Raw genomic sequence first — 20,402 nt, 5'->3', positions numbered from 1 at the left:
GGAACTAGACACTAGATAAGACAAATGTGTATTCTTGGAACAATGGAAAGGAGCCAACTGAGAATCTTCTTTAATGAGGATTGCAGTTAAAACTGTGAATGGGTTGAGCTATGAATTCCAGTTACACTATGAATGTTTTTATTTTATGATTATTATTTTAGAATGAACAAAAAGGAAAGAAACAATACATACATGAAGAGGCATAGAGACAGGGAGATGAAAAGATGTAGTAATATTTTCAGAGAATATTGTTTTCAAGTGCTGTCGCTTATATTGCTTCTCTTTGCTTTCATTGGTCCATTTAGATAGGAGAACTGACCGGTTTCCTCATTGAAGGTGCTAAAATGCATGGCTACTCTAGAAGTGGAACCACGAGCTTTCCACTACTGCCAGGTGCGTTGTGTTCATCACTAGCTGCTGTTTATTTTTCACTGCGAGAATTCTGAAAATGATGTCTTTGTGTGTGTCCACAGTCATCCTGCTTGCACTCTGAAAATGATGTCTTTGTGTGTGTGCAGGGTCATCCTGTTTGCCTGTGGGGACTGTGCCACCTGGAGCCCTTTACCCACACAGCTTGTACAGTTGGGGGTAAATTGGAGTGGACTTGGGCTCCTCGAAACCACGTGTGCCTTTGGGCAGAGCCCCACCTCATCTCCCCCAAGCATGCTGAAAGGGAATGTCAAATAACACTTACATGAATCTTTTAGCATGTGGGCCAAGAATAAGAAGGAGAAAGAATTTCAGGCAGTTTGTTATCAACAGACTATCCAATCAAGCCTCTTCATGGTCTGAAATACAAAGTAGGCGTCCACAGAAAACATTTGTTTTACCTTAATCATCCCATCCTCCTAATGGTGTTTACCCTACAAAACACTTCTTACTCTTTTTTCTCCTTTGTGGCTGCACTCTCTTGCTGGTACCCTCATTTGTGCTGCAAGTACACACAGTTCAGATATACACACTTTATTGGAAGAATATGGCTTCTCCTTGGAAATGAGATTTCAACACTTAGCTGTAGAACTAAATATCACCTTGAGAAATATCACTAGAGGCTGAGCAAATGGTTATGTACAAATGGTCATGCTCTGTATAACCATGGCTTGGTAAGGACAACAAGCATGGCAGTAGATGCGTGTAGCAGGTTATACCATCTAGACTGGTATAGTCCATAACAATTATACAAAGATGAAGTCACCTAACTGCTATGGAATAATCCTCTGCACACTCACTGTGGATATGTATCTTTATGATTGGTTTAATAAACAAGCCACCTGGCCAACAGCTGAGTAGGATAAAGTTAGGTGGGAAAGCCAAACTGTGAATGTTGGGATGAGGAAGGGTGGAATCAGAGGAGTCACCAGTAGATACAGGAGTGGCAAGATGGACATGCTATACTGAGAAAAAGTACCAAGTTATGTGGAAATGCATCTATAAGAAACATGGGTTAACTTAAATCTATGAGTTAGTTAGTAATAAGCCTGAGCTATCAGAAAAGCATTTTCAATCAATATAAGTCTCAGTGTGTTTATTTGCGAGCTGCCAGCAGGACAGAAACTTCTGCCTATAAATAATGCATTTTTTAAGGATGTACAGTATTTCAAATCAAAGCATATGTGTATGTGTTATTCAGAAAGTCAAATTTGAGTCATTTGATAGCAACAAAGAGACTATAGGTTCCTTCTACCCATATGTCTTCTTCTCTCTTAACTGTATATCCATTGCCTCCCCCTAGTGCTATCTATAAGGGTATTTATTGACTTGGTCCAACCAAAAGCTGGAAGTGCAGTCTGTGAATTGATGTCAGTCTTCCAGGACACAAGGAGTGAGGAGATCTAGAGATAAACCAAGAGAAAGCACAATGCCTTGTCCCATTCCCAGTATTCATTTTAACTCTCTGCAATGATGTTTATCAGCCAAGGCCAGTGTAAATATCACAGCTTCCAGATTCTGTATTATCCCATCCTCATACCACTCCCCACTTTCAGAAAGAGTTATTTTTCCCATTACTGCATTTTTTCTCAGCTCTACATCACTTCCATTTTGTACTTTACTCTTTGATGCAGCCACTCCAGGTTTCCAGAACAGAGTTCTGTAGACTGGATAACTTCTTATTCACTCCTCTCAGATTTGCAGGCTACACACTCAAGGCCCATGTAATGTCAGCTGTTGGAGCTAGTGAGACCCTCTTCTTGGTTTTTAGACACCATCCTTTCAGTCCCTATCTTCATGCTTTGAGAGAAAATTCCTCCCTCTCTTGCCCCTTCTTTTAAAGGCACCAATGCATTTGACAACCTAAGGAAACCATCTCTCTTTTTCTTTTTTTATTATTTATTTTTAAATTTAAATTTAGATAAGAAACAAGGTTGCTTCACAAGTCAGTTCCAGGTCCCTCTCCCTTTCCCTCCCCTCCTCCCGTGCCCTCCCCCTCAACCCCCTAATATCCCCTCATTTCCCCAGGGAGGGTGAGGCCCTCCATGGGGGTGTCCATAGTCTGTCATTTCATCCAGGGCGGGGCCTAGACCCTTCCCCAAGAGTTCAGGGTGAGAGTGCATCTGACATTGTTGGATGGGAGTCGAAAGTCCGTGTGTATACTCGGGATGAGTACTGATCTACTGCCCAAGGCTCAATAGATTACCTAGGCCTCCTCACTGACACCCCCATTCAGGGGGTCTTGATCAGTCCCATGCTGGATTCCCAGGCATCAGCCTGGGATTCAAGAGTTAACCTTTGTCAGGTCAGCTGTTTCTGGGGGTTAAACCAGCCCAGTCTTAATCCCTTTGGTCATCAGTCCTCCCTCTCTGTTACTGGCTTTCTTGAGTTCAGCTCAGTGCTTGGACGTGGGAGTCCGCCTCTTCTTCCATCAGCCACTGAATGAAGGTTCTGTTTCCCAGACTCTCTGGCCATGGGCTTATAGGCTGGCACTCCCCAGATCTATGTCTAAATTCCATATATGAGAGAGTACATGCCATGTTTCTCTTTTTGTGACTGGGTTACCTCACTCAGGATGGTTTCTTCTAGTGTCTCCATATGCCTGCAAATCTCAGGATTCCATTGTTTTTTTCTGCTGAATAGTACTCCATTGTGTAAATGTACCACATTTTCTCTATCCACTCTTAGGTTGAGGGGCATCTAGGTTGCTTCCAAGTTCTGGCTATTACAAATAAAGCTGCTATGAACATAGTGGAACAGACATCCTTGTTGTATGAATGGGCATCTTTTGGATATATGCCTAAGACTGGAGTTGCTGGGTCTTGTGGTAGGTTTATTCCCATTTTTCTGAGGAATCTCCATACTGATTTCCAAAGTGGCTGAACAAGTTGGCACTCCCACCAGCAATGGAGGTGTGTTCTGCTTTTACCACATCGTCTCCAGCATAAAATGTCATTGGTGTTTTTGATTTTAGCCATTCTGACAGGAGTGAGATGGTATCTCAGAGTTGTTTTGATTTGCATTTCCCAGATGGCTAAGGATGTTGAGCACTTTCTCAAGTGCCTCTCAGCCATTTTAGACTCCTCTATTGAAAATTCTCTATTTAGTTCTGCAGCCCATTTTTTAATTGCATCCTTTGGTGTTTTGGAGACTTGCTTCTTGAGTTCTTTGTAAATTTTGGAGATCAACCCTCTGTCAGATGTGGGGTTAGTGAATATTTTTTTCCCATTCTGTGGGCTGCCTTTTTTTGTTTTGTTGACTGTGTCCTTTGCCTTACAGAAGCTTCTCAGTTTCAGGAGGTCCCATTTATTAATTGTTGATCTCACTGTCTGTGCTACTGGTGTTATGTTCAGGAAGCTGTCTCCTGTACCACCCAATTTCTCTTCTAAGAGGTTCAGTATGGCTGGATTTATGTTGAAGTCTTTGATCCATTTGGACCTAAGTTTTGTGCATGGCGATAAACATGGATCGATCCGCATTCTTCTACATGCCAGCCTCCAGTTATGCCAGCACCATTTGTTGAAGATGTTTTCTTTTTTCCATTGTATATTTTTAGCTTCATTGTCAAAGATCAGATGTTCATACATGTGTGGGTTAATATCAGGGTTTTCAATTCGATTCCATTGGTTTACCTGTCTATTTCTATGCCAATACCAAGCTGTTTTCTGGACTATAGCTCTATAATAGAGCTTGAAGTCAGGGATGGTGATGTCTCTGGACGTTGTCTTGTTGAACAGGGTTGTTTTGGCTATCCTGGTCTTTTGTTTTTCCATGCAAAATTGATTACTGTTCTTTCAAGGTCTGTGAAGAATTGTGCTGGGATTTTAATGTGGATTGCATTGAATCTGTAGATTGCTTTTGGCAGGATTGTCATTTTTACTACATTGATCCTACCTATCCAAGATCATGGGAGATCTTTCCATTTTCTGATGGTGTCTTTAATTTCTTTCTTTAAAGATCCAAAGTTCTTGCGATACAGGTCTTTCACTTGTTTGGTTAGCATTGCCCCAAGATATTTTATGTTGTTTGTGGCAGTTGTAAAGGGTGATGTTTCTCTGATTTCTTTTTCAGCCCTTTTATATATAGTAGGGCTACTGATTTTCTTGAGTTGATCTTGTAGCCTGCCACTTTACTGAAGGTGTTAATCAGCTGTAAGAGTTCCCTGGTAGAGTTCTTTGAGTCATTTATGTAAACTATCATATTATCTGCAAATAGTGAAACTTTGACCTCTTCCTTCCCAATTTGTATTCCTTTGATCCCCTTTTGTTGTCGTATGGCAATGTCTAGAACTTCAAGTACAATATTGAAAAGGTATGGAGAGAGTGGACAACCTTCTCTTCTTCCTGATCTTAGAGGAATTGCGTTGAGTTTCTGTCTATTTAGTTTGATGTTGGCTGTTGGTTTACTGTATATAGCTTTTATTATGTTTAAGTATGTTCCTGCTATCCCAGATCTCTCCAAGACCTTTATCATGAAGGGGTGTTGGATTTCGTCAAAGGCTTTTTTAGCATCTAGTGAGATGATCATGTGATTTTTGTTTTTCAGCTTGTTTATATGGTGGATCACATTGATGGATTTTCGTATGTTGAACCATCCCTGCATCCCTACTTGATCGTGGTGAATGATTGTTTTGATGTGTTCTTGGATCCGATCTGCCAGTATTTTATTGAGTATTTTTGCATCAATGTTCATGAGGGATATTGGTCTAAAGTTCTCTTTCTTAGTTGTGTCTTTGTGTGGATTGGGGATCAAGGTTATTGAAGCCTCGTAGAAAGAGTTTGGCAAAGACCCTTCTGCTTCTATTGGTTGGAATACTTTGAGAAGAATTGGTATAAACTGTTCTTTGAATTTCTTGTATAATTCTGCACTGAGGCCTTCTGAACCTGGGCTTTTTTTTTGGTTGGGAAACTTTTGATGACTGCTTCTATTTCCATAGGGGTTATAGGTCTATTTAAATTGCTTATCTGTTCTTGATTTAATTTTGCCAAGTGATAGCCATCCAGGAAGTCATCCATTTCCTTTAAATTTTCGAATTTTGTGGAGTACAGGTTTTCAAAGTATGACCTGATGATTCTCTGAATTTCCTCAGAGTCTGTTGTTATGCCCCCCCTTTTCATTTCTGATTTTGTTAATTTTCATGTTCACACTCTGCTGTTTGGTAAATTTGGACAAAGGTTTGTCTATCTTGTTGATTTTCTCAAAGACCCAACTCTTCATTGCATTGATTCTTTGTATTGTTTTCCTAGTTTCTACTTCATTGATTTCAGCCCTCAATTTGATTTTTTCCTGGCGTCTACTCCTCCTGGGGGAGTTTGTTCCTTTGTGTTCTAGAGCTTTCAGCTGTGCTGTTAATTCTCTAGTATAACTATCCTCCAGTTTCTTCATGTGGGCACTTAGTGCTATGAACTTCCCCTGTAGCACTGCTTTCAAAGTGTCCCATAGGTTTGGGTATGTTGTGTCTTCATTCTCATTGAATTCTAGGAAGTCTTTAATTTCTTTTTTTTTATTTCTTCTTTGACCCAGGAATGGTGCAGTTGTGCATTATTCAATTTCCATGAGTTTGTAGGTTTTCATCAATTTGTGTTGTTGCTGAATTCTAATTTTAAAGCATGGTGGTCTGATAAGATGCATGGAGTTATTCCAATTTTTTGAAGCTGCTGAGGTTTGATATGTTGCCAAGTATGTGGTCGATTTTTGTGAAGGTTCCATGTGGTGGTGAGAAGAAGGTATATTCTTTTTTATGTGGATGAAATGTTCTATAGATGTCTATTAATCCCAGTTGGGTCATTATTTCTATTAGACCCCTTGATTCTTTGTTGAGTTTCTGTCTGGTATTCCTGTCTAGTGATGAGAGTGGTGTGTTGCAATCTCCCACTATAAGTGTGTGGGGCTTTATATGTGATTTAAGTTTTAGTAATGTTTCTTTTACGAATGTGGATGCCTTTGTATTTGGGGCATAGATGTTCAGGAGAGACACTTCATCTTGGTGGATTTCGCCTGTGATGAGTATATAATGACCTCCTTCATCTCTTTTGATTGATTTTATTTTAAAGTCTAATTTGTTAGATATTAGGATTGCTACCCCTGCTTGTTTCTTGGGTCCATTTGATTGGAATGTCTGTCTTTGAAGGTGAGGTGTGTTTCTTTTATGCAGCAGAAGGATGGGTTCTATCTTTGAATCCATTCTGCTAGCCTGTGTCTTTTTATGGGTGAGTTAAGGCCATTAATGTTGAGGGATATTAATGACCATTGATTGCTCATTCTTCTTTGATTTGGAATGGTTGTTGTTGGTGGAATTATGAGTGGAATTTCACCCCTTTGTTCTTTTGGCTGTTGGTAGAGAGGGATTCTCTAATGCCTATGTTTTTCTGGTTGTAGTTAACTTCCTTGGGTTGGAGTTTTCCTTCCAAAACAGGAAACCATCTCTTAATACCATCATCTTATTGATACAAGTGGTCACAGTTAGGATTTGAAAGGATATTAATATTCAGTTCATGCTTCCTCTTTTATAATATGTATTTAGTTTGCTTTTCCTAAAAGCAGGCCATAAATGAAAATTTGTTTGTTAAGATGTTATAATGATCCAAAACAATTCCGAGAAACCCTGTCTAGTAAAAACCAAAAAAAAAGATGTTATAATGAGAAGAGTTCACAGATGAACATGTATGGAAGAAAGAACATACGAAGAGAAAGGATCAAGCTGAGGTGTGACTCAAGGCTGCAGAGGAGCTCTGATGTCAGTGTGCTTCTGGCCTCAGAGTTGACCCACAGGGGCAGGGAACAGATGAAAATGGATTCCTGAACAAGTCAGTGGTGAAGGACTTTGGTTCTTTGGATTTGTTCAAATCCAGTTCTATAGGATTTGCTAGCATGTGTCAGAGACCAGCAAAGCAATGTGGGTGCTAACTATTGAGTGCAGATGTTAGTTGCATTCTGATATGAACAATAGTAGTAAAGGGGTTGAAAGGATGAGAGCAAAGCCCCTGTAGATCTTTTATTATACCTATCTTTCCTTCCTCAGTACTAACTCCTTAAGGATAAAGACTGGACTTCATTTTTGAACATGCATATATCTTCACAGTGTTGACAAGGATTGACTTTGTAAGAGTGTGGAGTATGTCATTGCTTATAAATTGGAAGACTCTGATGGCTTAGTACTCTGTCATCACCATTTTGAATTATTGTTGCACAAGAAACCCTGTACTTTTGGTTTGCTCTAAACCTGATCATTTATGTAGTTAGTCTCCTCTCTCATAGACTCTGGCAGAGAGTATACATTTGGTTTATTTTTTATTGAATGAAGAAATTAATATCTGAGATTTGCTAAGAAGTTAAAAAAACATAGGGTAAATGGAGCAACTATAGTCCTTGGGTCTATACACTTGAAAACAAAGAAGTTGAAATTAGAGCCTACTCTCTAATTCACTATCCACCCCCACCCCAGTCATCTCTCTGGTGTCCTATTGAGGAATGTGTAGAACCTGTTAATTTTGATGCTCTGTTTATTTCTCTTTAACATGACATCAAATTTCTTGTCACTCTCAGATAGCACTGCTTTTATTTCCCACTCCCAAATACTTAAATTTACTTTCATATGATTTTGTTTGAGAAACAGGCAATGGCGAAAATGAGGTGAATATGTTGGTGCTCAGAGCTGGCTCTGACGTGGCAGGGATGTAAGTAGGCATGTCAATATGGAAGACATTTGTCTGGGATCTACTTATGGAGGAGGCAGTGATGACTTCTCCAAGGTGAACAAAGTTGACCTCTCTGTTAGAACAGCCATAGACATGTTATAGAATCCTAGAGATATGTGGAGCTGTAGGTTTGTCCTAGATCAGAGGTCAGAAAACTATATGAAAATACAGAGTTTCATCTGATTCTACAAATAAAACCTTGTTGGAACACAGTGGTCCTTTGAAAATTGTCTGCAGATGTTTTGGGAGTATAGCAAAAGAGTGAAAACATTGTGACAAGGACTTCATGGCCTTATAGAAGCCAAGAATATTTAGTATCTGGATCCTTTTGGTCTATTGACCAATAACTGTAATGAGAAACCCCAGCAGTTTGTCAGGAAACACCTAGTCCTTCAGGCTGCTCTGTGCAGACAAGGTTCTCTGGTCAGTGCATTTCAAAAGCATCCTGCCCTACCTGCCCTCTGGGGCTTCACATACTTTTCCACTACTGTGGGGGTCACCATATACAGTTCATCTATAACCTCTGCAGGTTCTACATGTTGCAGGTTCTTGTGGCTTTTTCACAAGGTGTTTAGTCTATTCTTTGTTTTCCTTTCCTCCTCTCCCAGCAGGTTCCTGCAGTGGCCTGCAGGTAAAGCCAGAAATACCCAAGAGGCAATGCCTTCCAAAACAGGTTCCAGCCAATAATAAAGTTATTGTGAGAAAAGTCCAAAGCTTTTTCTGTGTTAGCTGGGGACCTCCAAATTGCGCTCTCTACTGTCTCCTGGGGCTAACCCAGGATTGAGCTCCAGGTGCCCAAAGTGGTAAACCTATTCATTAATTGCCCCTGTGTTGCCTGACTCCACTTCCCATGGGGGTTGGCTGTAGACTGCCTCTGGAATAAACTGTTTTGGGAGGAATTTGAATTGGATACTGACTGAGATAAACATACATGTTTTCTTACTTGGCATTTAAAGCACTTTCATATCTGTCCTGTGTTCCATTTCCCAGACTAATTTCTTATATCTCCCCAGTATCTTTTCCTTACATTATGTTGGTGTCATATTAAACACTTTTATCTCAAGGTATAGAAACTTTCAGGTTCTTAATTATGCCATTATTTAGTTTTGTTGCCTTGTTTATCCCTGCTCATTTTCTGGATCATAGACAAAATGCTATATATCGTATGGAAAAAGAAACACTCAAAAGCCAGGCTGAATAAGTCATGTGCTGTTCGCACCACAGAAATTCTCTCATGTGCTTTTTAATGTAGCATTAGGTTTCATTATGATGTAATGAAACACACGTCATTGTTTGTCATCCTTATGTATCCCCATTCCCATTGCCCTACCCAATCCTCAGCTACTCCCCTTGCTCATTCCCTTCCTCCCACCCCCTAGTTAACCCCCCTTTTCCTTTAGGGTCACATTATTCTATTACCTTCTCTTCTTCTCCCCCTACTCTTTTTTTAAAATTTATTTTTAAGTTTAAATTTAGATTAGAAACAAGGTTTCTTCACAAGTCAGTTACAGGTCCCTCTCCCTTTCCCTCCCCTCCTCCCGTGCCATAGCCCCTCATTTCCCCAGGGAGGGTGAAGCCCTCCATGGGGGTGTCCATAGTCTGTCATTTCATCCAGGGCAGGGCCTAGACCCTCCCCCAAGAGTTCAGGGTGAGAGTGCATCTCACATTGTTGGATGGGAGTCTAAAGTCCATGTGTATACTCAGGATGAATACTGATCTGCTGCCCAAGGCTCAATAGATTACCTAGGCCTCCTCACTGACACCCCCATTCAGGGGGTCTTGATCAGTCCCATGCTGGATTCCCAGGCATCAGCCTGGGATTCAAGAGTTAACCCTTGTCAGGTCAGCTGTTTCTGGGGGTTAAACCAGCCCAGTCTTAATCCCTTTGGTCATCAGTCCTCCCTCTCTGTTACTAGCTTTCTTGAGTTCAGCTCAGTGCTTAGACGTGGGAATCTGCCTCTTCTTCCATCAGCCACTGAATGAAGTTTCAGTTTCCCAGACTCTCTGGGATTGTAGGCTGGCCCTCCCCAGACCTCCCCCTACTCTTTAGACATATATTTTATTAATTCTTTGGGAATTCCATATGTAAGTTCAATGTAGTTTGCTATATTCGTCGTCTTTCCTCTCCCCAGCTTCTCTATCCCCCAACCACCACACCAACCTTGTGTCCTCTTATGTTCTTAATTTTATAGTCTGAAGAGTCCTATTCTCCCCCATATATTCATAGATATGGGCTTATCTTTGGGAGCATGTTTGATCTATCAGATGCCACACCCTTAAAGAAAACAGACTCTGCCTCCCACAGAAGGTGTCAAATGTTAACAGCTCCTCATCTGAACATGGCAAGCTCCTCCCTCCTGTGTGCTGTTACATTAACTGACTTGATCTTGTGCAGGTGTTATGTATGCAACCACAGATGCTGTGAGTTCATGAGAGCAACGGGCCTGTCACTTGTTTTGCTCCAAATCTTCTCAGACCTTTGGTATTTATGTTTTTTTCTGCCTCCTCGTCCATCATGGTCCTTGAGCCTTAGCAGGGATGTAATCTGTTAAAACTGTCATATTTATGGCTAAAGCACTCCACAGAAACTTCTTTTTCCACCTTGACCAGTCTCAAGTTTCTGTATCAACTGATGTCCACAATACTTTCCTGATCAGGTTCAAGAGCTGCAGTAATCTTTGAATGTACAGATACAAATTTACAGAGAAGTGTGAGACTGTGTCCATTTGGTGGAATAAAGTAGTAGGCTCACCAATGGAGCCTATGAACTCCCCATATATAGGTTCTTAGCTAGATTTTAGGCATGCATTTAGTCCTGTAACACAGCCTTTGTTGCTGCTGGGGAAGATCATTGATAATGTTTCTCTCCCAGCACTCTACATAGCACCTTCAGGTTCTGTTAAAGCTATTTAAGAAGGGGGCTTCTAAGTCAACACCAATTTGATTTCTACATGTTTTGTACCCAAAATCTGTGATGTATTTAGCAATGGGGTCTTACCATCTATTTCAGGTAGACCAACAAAGGTATTGCTCTAGAATAGCCTGTATTGTTTTAGGTGTCTCCACGACGTGCATGCCAACAATTTTGAGGGGGAGTATCTCACTTTTGGTAGTGTACTTTTCATTTGGAAACCCATGGCTTTGGGGAGGAGCATCATCCCCTGTGTAGTGTAGTTCCAATTCGTATATTCTTATTAGGTAAGTTTCCATTTGGCTGGTTTACTTTTCTTTATGGCAAAATAACATTCCATCATCTATATGTATAACATTTTTAGTATCCACTTATCAATTGATTGATATATTCTTCATCACAGTATTAGTTACTTTTCTGTTGCTGTAATAAAATGTCTGAACAAATATTAACTTAGGGAAGAAAGGGTGAAATAATGCTTACAGCTCTGGGGGTTGAGTTTGTCATTTTTGGGGAAGGTATAGCAACAGCTGGGGGAAAATATAGTGGCAGGACCAAGAAGCTGGGCAATCAAATTTTCATCCACACACAGGAAACAGAGAACAAGCAGTGGAATGAGGCTCTAAACCCTCAAAGACTGACCTAAGTTATACACTTCCTTTAGCAAGATTCTACCCTTTAAAGGTTCTGTAACCACCCAATAGTGGCACCAGCTGGGGACCATGTGTTTAAATATTAAGCTATGGGAGACATCATTAGGCCACAAGAGTCCCTTTTATTCTTTCATGAACCACATATGTGTGTGTACATGCACCCATGCATGCACGTGCGCACGTACACACACAGATCTACATCTATATTCAGTATGAATGAAAATATGATACTTTTATCCTCTGAGTATGTCTTATTACCCTTAACATCATCTTCAAAGCTTATTCATTTTCTGAAAATGTCATGATTTCATTTTTCTTCAAGGTTGAATAAAATTCTATTTTGTGTATGTACCACATTTTCTTAACACATTTGTCTGCTAGTGGACACCTAGGTTGGTTCCACATTTAGCTATTATGAATAGAGCAGAAATGAAATGTATCTCTCCTCATGGCACTTCTTCAATGACATAATTTCCAGTGTATGTCTACACCTCTCTTAATCATCAAAGATACCTGTTGGACACACAACTGGAAGGTTCCATGATTCATGTGGCCTTTGTTTGGGGGCACAAGTACCACACAGCTTCTGTACAAGGTCCTTGGCCAAACTGAAGTCGGTTTCTCTCAGTATTTTCCACTGTCAAACTTTACTCTGAACTGTGGAGGCCAGTTTATCACCATATGTAATTCATAACCAATCCCTGTTAGCAATTTTCCATGCAGTCTCACACCTTGGGTATTATCTGGAAGTCTTTTCTTGTGTCTACTCTTTTTAGAACTGGGTTCAATATCTCATGAGTTTTGCGATAGCTTTGAGCGAATCCTTCCTTGTCCATTGTATTTTGGATTAACTTTAGCCCCATAATGCAAGCTGTCTTTTGCTATAGCAAATAAAACAAAAATCTGTCTTGCCTATTTTATTAGGTGTTTTAGCACAAATGCAATATGTCTAAAGGAAAGATACTTGACACATGTACCTTTAAAACTAATTCCTTAGCACTCCCCTTCAAACCCAAGAGAACCCTCCTGCCCACCCATCACCCAGAAATAGAGCCATCCTGCCTTATCCACTCCTATTCCTGCTTCCCTGTATTGGCTCTTTCTACTTTGAAGGAATGGTTTTGTTGCCTTCTATGTTTCATGGTCCATGAATATATATCTCCCAAAGGACTCCAAGGAGCACCTGAAATTTCCACTAAGCATATTTTCCTAGATGTCACCAGTACTTTTTGATTTTATGTGATGTGTAAAATACTGTTTGCAGTCCTAAATGTCAGTGGAAGAGCTTTCTCAGGTTGGTCTTCTCTCTAAAGCAGACTGTCCTCAAGGGCAGGTGTAGAAGGTGTATTAGAAGGCAATATTATGAACCACAAACTGCAGAAGATGGGAAAAGGAATCAAGGAAAAGGAAGAGCAGTTCTGATAACTCAGTGAGCAGGCTGTTATCACAGACACCAGGAACTCAGTCTCACTGGAGATCTGAGATGCTATGAGGGTCTTACCTCATAATCATAAAATATGGAGGCAAGAAAAATTACCAATTGATTCCTTCATCTATGGAAAGTAGTCCTGGAGAATTTACACTTCTTTCACCCCTGCTGTAGAGTGAACTACTTGGACTCCAGATAAGAACAGATATCTGCATTTGAAGTAATTTGTTAATGTGCTAAAAATAACCTACTGAGGTTTTGTGTCATCTCAAATGTGCTGAGAGTATATGGTACGGGCATTAACATTATTTCATAACCCAGTGACATTCAAAATATTTAACAACTTTCATGGCATGGATACAGATTAATCTGAATAGGTGTTGACTGTAGACATATGGTATGGATATATCAAGGAATATAAGATATAAGACTAAGGACACACAGGAGAATCGGAGTCTCAGTCCTCATACTGGAATTCTCCAAGAAAAATATAATTTCTAAGTTCACAAACTATGCCATAGCTTTGAGCTATGTCTAAATCATCTCTAAGCAGTTAGAGATCTGAGAAAGCATTACCATCAAGTTGATTTTATGTGTGACCTTGGAGTGGAGGCAAAGTCAGCTGATTCTTCAAGTCTCGTAGCTTGTCTTCAGCTTAACTTCAAATGAGTTCCAAGGGCCAAGAAATCCTGGTTCATTCCTGGATGATGACTTCCAGTTTTTAACCACTCTTTCCGATGGGATTTCAGTGAAAAGCTGAGTGGATAAAAATGTAGAAAGGACCACTCTTGAATGATGAGCCTTATGACTCATCAATTTAATGTCTTCACCATCACTCATGCTTTTGGGGGGAAGAATCAAACTTACTTTGAAGAACAAAGTATTAGAGAAATCAAAGATCCTTAAGAAATCCTCTGCTTCTTCTTTTTGCACTTTTAATTTCATTATTGATTTTCACTAAGCCCTTCAGCGATCCCCTGTGTTCCCACAGCTTTCTCTTCCTCAAAGACTGACTTGGAAACATTAGCCAGTCTCAAGCATTTACAGACCATTCATTAGACATGTAGCAGCCATGCACCAACCAAGCACCCATCCTCTTCCTGATGGTGGAAAGTCCAGAGAGTTTCTGTGAACAACCTGGCCCGACAGTGGGCTAAAGGTATGTACGAGGTGATAAGTGTATTTTGGGGACAAAAGGCCAAGAAACTGGATTGAACAGCACAGGAAGTTGCTTGGCTAAACACAGATCATCAGATTTTGAATGGTATTATCTTATTAAAAAAACCCAAACTTGTACTGAGAGCATGGTTGGGTGTCTGAGTACCTCAATCATTAGAAACAGACCCCCTCATTAGAATATTCATATGGCTTTTTTCTCAGAGGTTCTCTCTTATAGTCTCATATCTTTTTTAAAAATTCATTTTGTTTTCAATCCAAAAATTGCATTAAAAAAAAGAGAGACTCAGAGAAGTGGAGAACTTTGCCTCAGCCCACAGCTCTGGGTAGTAGATCTGGGACCAGAGTAATTCTTTATGTTCCTGTGTCCTTTGTTGTATTCATTAAACCAGTCTTCATAAGACCTTTCATTACTTTTACCAGTGCCAAGGTTCAGCTGACTGTCAGAGCTCCCATTGGTCTCCTTCCAGCCTTCTCCTTTTATACATGACTATTTAAAGCGCAAGTCTTAATCTTATACTTGGACCCACTTTTAGACACTAAAATAAAGAAAATTAGGGGTTCCAGGATTTCATATGTTCTTGTCATGCTTAGGAAATTGCAAGGGTGTCACAGCCCTTATGTAGGAATTTCTTGGCTATAATTAATCATGGGAAAACCTCCCAGGGCGACTCAGGTTGGTTTTCTTTATACAATGACAATGAACAAAAAGTTTCCCTGATAAAAATGAATGAAATTGCTCCATCAAGAAATGTTATTGAAGTCATAGCTGGGAAATGGATAGGGTGGTCTTTTTAGTGCAGGCTATGGATTTTCTTCTAGAAACTCTTATAATTTCTTCAGTCAACATTGTTTTCACCTTCCTTCCTTGACATCCTGTTCAAAGATGCTCTCCAAGGAACTGACTCCTGAGGTTTTTATTCTGTAGGCATGTGACTTGTCTCCCTGACCCCTCATAACAACAGGACCAGGAACACTTCCTACTTATCCTTATCTAATTGAATTCTCTTTCTGAAGACTGGTGTTGGAGTGTCAGAGAACTGAACATTTCAAGAAAATGGTAGTCAGTAATAATGATGCAATTCTTGGCTCTTTTATGAAGAACATGAAAAAACTGGTTGAGATTAAGATAGATGATAACTAGCTAGATTACAGATAGTTAAAAATCATAAGTAGATGATAGATAGGTGATAAATAAATAGATCACAGATTGATAGATGATGAATAGATGACATATAGATAATAGATACACATACACACACACACACACACTCACAGACATGCAGACAGACAGAGGAAGAAAATGTAGATAATCTGCATGCAGAGAAGAGAGTGAAAAGGGAAACCTCAACTCTCCTTTCTATTTCTATTTCTGCTTCTAGTATTTTGTGGGCTTTCATTGTACTCTGCCCCTTCATTTCATTATAGGCCATTGCTCCTCTATAAATTCACCCAGTCTCTTTTTCTTTTGTTTATATGGATAATAATAGTGGATATTGTTCCTTGCAACTGAAGGCTTCTAAAATTTATCTGTATCACAAACTCATCTATGATGGTCAGCAACATTTTCAATATGTCACCTTTTAAGCAAGCAGAACTCATGATCCTGGGACCATATCCCTTTATTTATCTGCCACTCACTGATGCCTCAAAATACACGTGCTTCTTTTCTGTTTTCAATTTTTGCATCAGGCAAAAATAGATTCTATAATTGATAGCCCCCTCAGAGAAGTGTGACTTTCCATTTGGGATAGAAATCTGAAAAGTCCTACTGGGAGCCCAGAGTTCTGGAATTACCTCAAAATTCTTCATCATGCCAATAGCCAGGCTCTCCTCTTTCTTTCCCTGAAAGGTGTGAATTTGACCTTTTGATTGGTCATCAAGATTGCCACATTCAGCTACTTGTGACTGAGACACAAAGGGCTTTGCAGGAGGACAGCCCACAGATTCTATTTGAGGAATGCCAAATGGTTCTCCAGGGCCCAGCTGGTTCTGCAGTCTCTTGCACAGTGCCTGAAATGTGCACAGCTATTTCTGATGAGTTATAATATTATTGCTCACAATGAAATCTAATATTAAAGTGGAGACCTGCTTAGTTGTGTAGCTTTGGAGAAGATCAAAACTTCTGTGCTTCAGTTTTCTAGTTTTGTGAGGTCGTGATAACAGTGTCCATGCCACCAGCTTCTTACAGGGTTAAATGAGTTACTGTCTCTCAAGATCTAGAACAACACTATGCCATTTCTGTGTATCCAAAAGAGACAAATAAAGGGGCAAATATGAAGAAATATATTATGTACATGTTTGAAAAACCATTATTATATATGGTTAGTACACACTTAGTTTTATTAGCAATCAACAGGCTTGCCCAGATGTAAAGCCTACAAACCTTAACTGTGACAAGTCCAGTAAGATGTCCATGGTACAGTAGTGGCACTTATGTCTTGGATGGTAGCCAATAGCTGTCTAGTTGGACTTAAAGCTTTCTTAGTAGGAGAGAATTCATGCCTGGACTGTAGCCCACTACCTGAATGTGAGGTCATGAACGTTAGAGGAGAAGCTACTACCAACATTTTACAAACCAATATAATTTTAACTGCATTTTGAATACTATCTTATACACACAGATATGTGTATCTCTCACCCCTAAAAAAAGCATTTTCCCAACAAATGGAGACTATTTTTAAAAAGCCACCTCTGGTTAAAATACAGAGAACAACAGACCATGGGGTGCCCAAACTTAGCTGGTACATGTATAACACAATCCCTACACCCTTAGGGGACATTGCAGAAGGGAAGGAAAGATTATAAGGGACAAAGGACCAGAATATCTGTTGTGAGATAGTCTTCTACATGTGACAGGGAAGCTGCAGTCATGAAGTTTCTCCTGAGATTGGGAATTGGGAGAATCATTTTTTTCTTTTCTCCAGGACTGAGCCCCTGATGGAATTCCAGTCCCAAGTAGTCACCCCTGAGCACATACACAAGCTACTCTAAATAGATCCACTTTGTGTGTGTGTGTGTGTGTGTGTGTAATAATTAAAAGAGAAGAGGTCAATTGTTTGAGAAGTGGTGGATATAGGAGTTGTGGGGGAGAAGAAGGGATAGAAATTATGTAAACACAGTATTCATTGATGAAATTCTCAAAAAATAAGAAATTAATTAAAAAACACACAGACTTTTTAACTAAAGCTGTATTCCAGTTGAAACACCAAAATGTAGAAAACAAATTAGAGAGAAAAAGCCCTTTCATCTGTGAAAATAAATTAATTAAAGAAAAAGCATTTTCTATTTTTCTCTTCTACTTGATTCTAATCAAATAGCATAAAAGCAGAAAAAATTGAAATCTGGACACAAAGAGCTGAATTTCCTTTTTTCCTTTTGTTAGGTGATTGAATTTGAATGTTTTGGTTGAGCACACCTACCTCCTGTTAAAACGTGAGGGAGTGGACAAGTTTGGAGGCTTTCTTTATGCAGCCCAAGGTCTTAGACTGAAATGTGAGGTTTGGTAAGGAGAAAGCCAAGGCCTGGGGTTTGATGGATTTGGTTCATCACTGGAAGAGGCTGCGCCTCAGTGGGCTAAAGGGTGTTAAAAGTGTTACCTCTTTGGAAAGGGTTTTCATGTTACATGTGCTTGATCCTGGTAGTGTTGGTCTATGGAGAATATGGAACATGAGAAAAGAACTCAGGAAGTTATTATAACTTTAAAATGAATAAAAGTTTTTATCCATCTAAAAAAAGTTTTATTTCACACTTAAATGACACAATCTGTTTGTTTGGGATTCTTTTCTCACTCAGCCCTTCTTAGGACCCAGTTTGGTAGAGTAGCCTCCTCAGGACTTTTTCTCGTTGGTAACCCAGGGACCCAGAGAAATAGAAGCTCAAGCTAACAAACCTTCTACCTGGAACTGAAACATATCACTGTTTTAGATGATGCCGGCTATGGTAGTTTGAATGTATTTGGTCCCTATAACCTCACAGGGAATGGCACTATTAGGAGGTGTGGCTTTGTTGGAGTGGGTATGGCCTTGTTGGTGGAAGTGTATCACTGGGTGGGTGGGCTCTGAGGTTTCCTATACTCAGGATTCCACCCAGTGAGTCAGTTGACTTCCTGTAAGTGCAAGATGTAGTAGCACTCTCGGCTCCAGGTCCGTATCTGCCTGTAAGCTGCCATGCTGTCATGATGATAATGGACTAAACCTCTTAAGTGTGCCATCCTAATTAAATGTTTTCTTTATAAGAGTTACCACAGTCATGGTGTCTCTTCATAGCAATGACGACCCTAACTAAGACACTGGCCAAAGCCTAGACATACTTGCCTGTAAGGCAGCAGAGAGACACACTCCTATCAGGAATTTTTCAGCCTGGTCAAACAAAAGCCCAGCATAAAACTGCATTCTTCATGAAGGATATTTCTCTCCTTCCTGCATTGGGATTCTGTCCCTGGAGGATCACTTGATCCTAAGCCATCATGTGACTGGGAAATGAAACATTAGTACTCTCTAAAGATTGAAGAAAAAGGTGTGTTTAAGGGCACATGCTCAAGGAACGCTTGTGTTTTGCTTGGTGCCCAGTGACCTTTCTGAGGGAATTTGGATACCTGACACCACCTACTGAGCTGACCCCTTTGAGGCCTGTACTCTTCAGACATAAATAAAAGTTTTTATGAGAATTCATCTTAGAGATTCAGATATGACGTGTGTGTGTGTGTGTGTGTGTGTGTGAGAGAGAGAGAGAGAGAGAGAGAGAGAGAGAGAGAGAGAGAGAGAGAGAGAGGGAGAGTACATATGATACATATTTTTATGTGTATGTGTGTAATTTAAAGGCAGGAATATAGGAAGTAGTCATAGAAATGTATGGGTCTTTGAAGTGTGACCACTTTAGAACATAATGTTAAAGTGTGTTACAACATGTTGATTTAAAGACAGTCAAATTACACAGCTGCTGAAGTGTGTGTGTATGTGGGTGTCTGTGTGGTATCTTATGTATCACAGTCAAGACTTGCCTTGCTCTTGATCTTTCTGTGCTTAAGTGTTGGGATTATAAGTGTCCTCCACCATTCCTGGTAGGTTTCTGAAAATCATGTTTATTCAGGCATAATTCATAATCTCATACAATATAATTTATCCATTTTAGTGTAAAGTTTTAAGAGTTTGACAGATGCACTCATTCATTCATAGACTACCACCACAAGCAAGACAGGGACTACTGTCTTCCATTTAGGATCTCCAATGTGTCTGTTTCTAGACAATCTCACTTCTAACTCAGACGCTGGCAAATCACCAGGTATACTTTTCTTTTATAGGTTAGGAATGGTCTGATCTTTGAACATTGATCTTGTAATAACGTCTGTTAGTATTCTATAACCCCCATCTCACATATAATTATAGTGTCGTTTAAACTGATCAAATAGTTATTCAGAGCTGGGGAGATGGCTCAGTTGGTGAAGTACTTGTCATGCAAGCATGAACATCAGAGTTTGATCCCTAGGACCCACCTGCAAAATCTGACCAGGGGGAAATCTCAGTACTGAGGAGGTAGACACAGGTGAATTCTTGGGGAATCACTAATGATCCAGTCTAGCCTCCCAGCAAACCTCAAGCCAGTGAAAGCTAAAACAATTAGGGTAGACATCATTTGGGGAACAGTATTGGAGATTGGCCTCTGCTTTCCATATGTACATGTACAATCACCTTCAGACACACACACACACACACACACTCACACACACCCCTGCATGCACAGACACAAACATTATCGTATGTCTATTTCTTCTTCTGGAATTATGTAAACATAAGCCAAGGAAGTGGTTATCTGACCATTTGTTACTGTATTTTTAACAATGTTACCAAGTAAATGCTCACAAATATCATTGCATGATCAATGAATAAATGTGATTCCATATTCAGTAGAAAAATTCTCTAAGTCACTACTCATTCATCAAAAGTAGTATCCATCTATCCCTAGTACAGAAACTGGCTTTTTGGAGCCCATTTCCTATGGAGAGAAACAATGCTCAACCTAGACATGAGATAGGGGTTTGGTTAGGCCTCATCTTGGTGATGAGAGACGTTGTTGACATCCTATGGGAGGCCATGCCTTCTCTGAAG

The sequence above is a fragment of the Mesocricetus auratus genome, unplaced genomic scaffold (assembly GCF_017639785.1).
Source record: "Mesocricetus auratus isolate SY011 unplaced genomic scaffold, BCM_Maur_2.0 Super-Scaffold_100006, whole genome shotgun sequence".
Lineage (NCBI taxonomy): Eukaryota > Metazoa > Chordata > Mammalia > Rodentia > Cricetidae > Mesocricetus > Mesocricetus auratus.
This window is presented reverse-complemented; position numbering follows the sequence as displayed.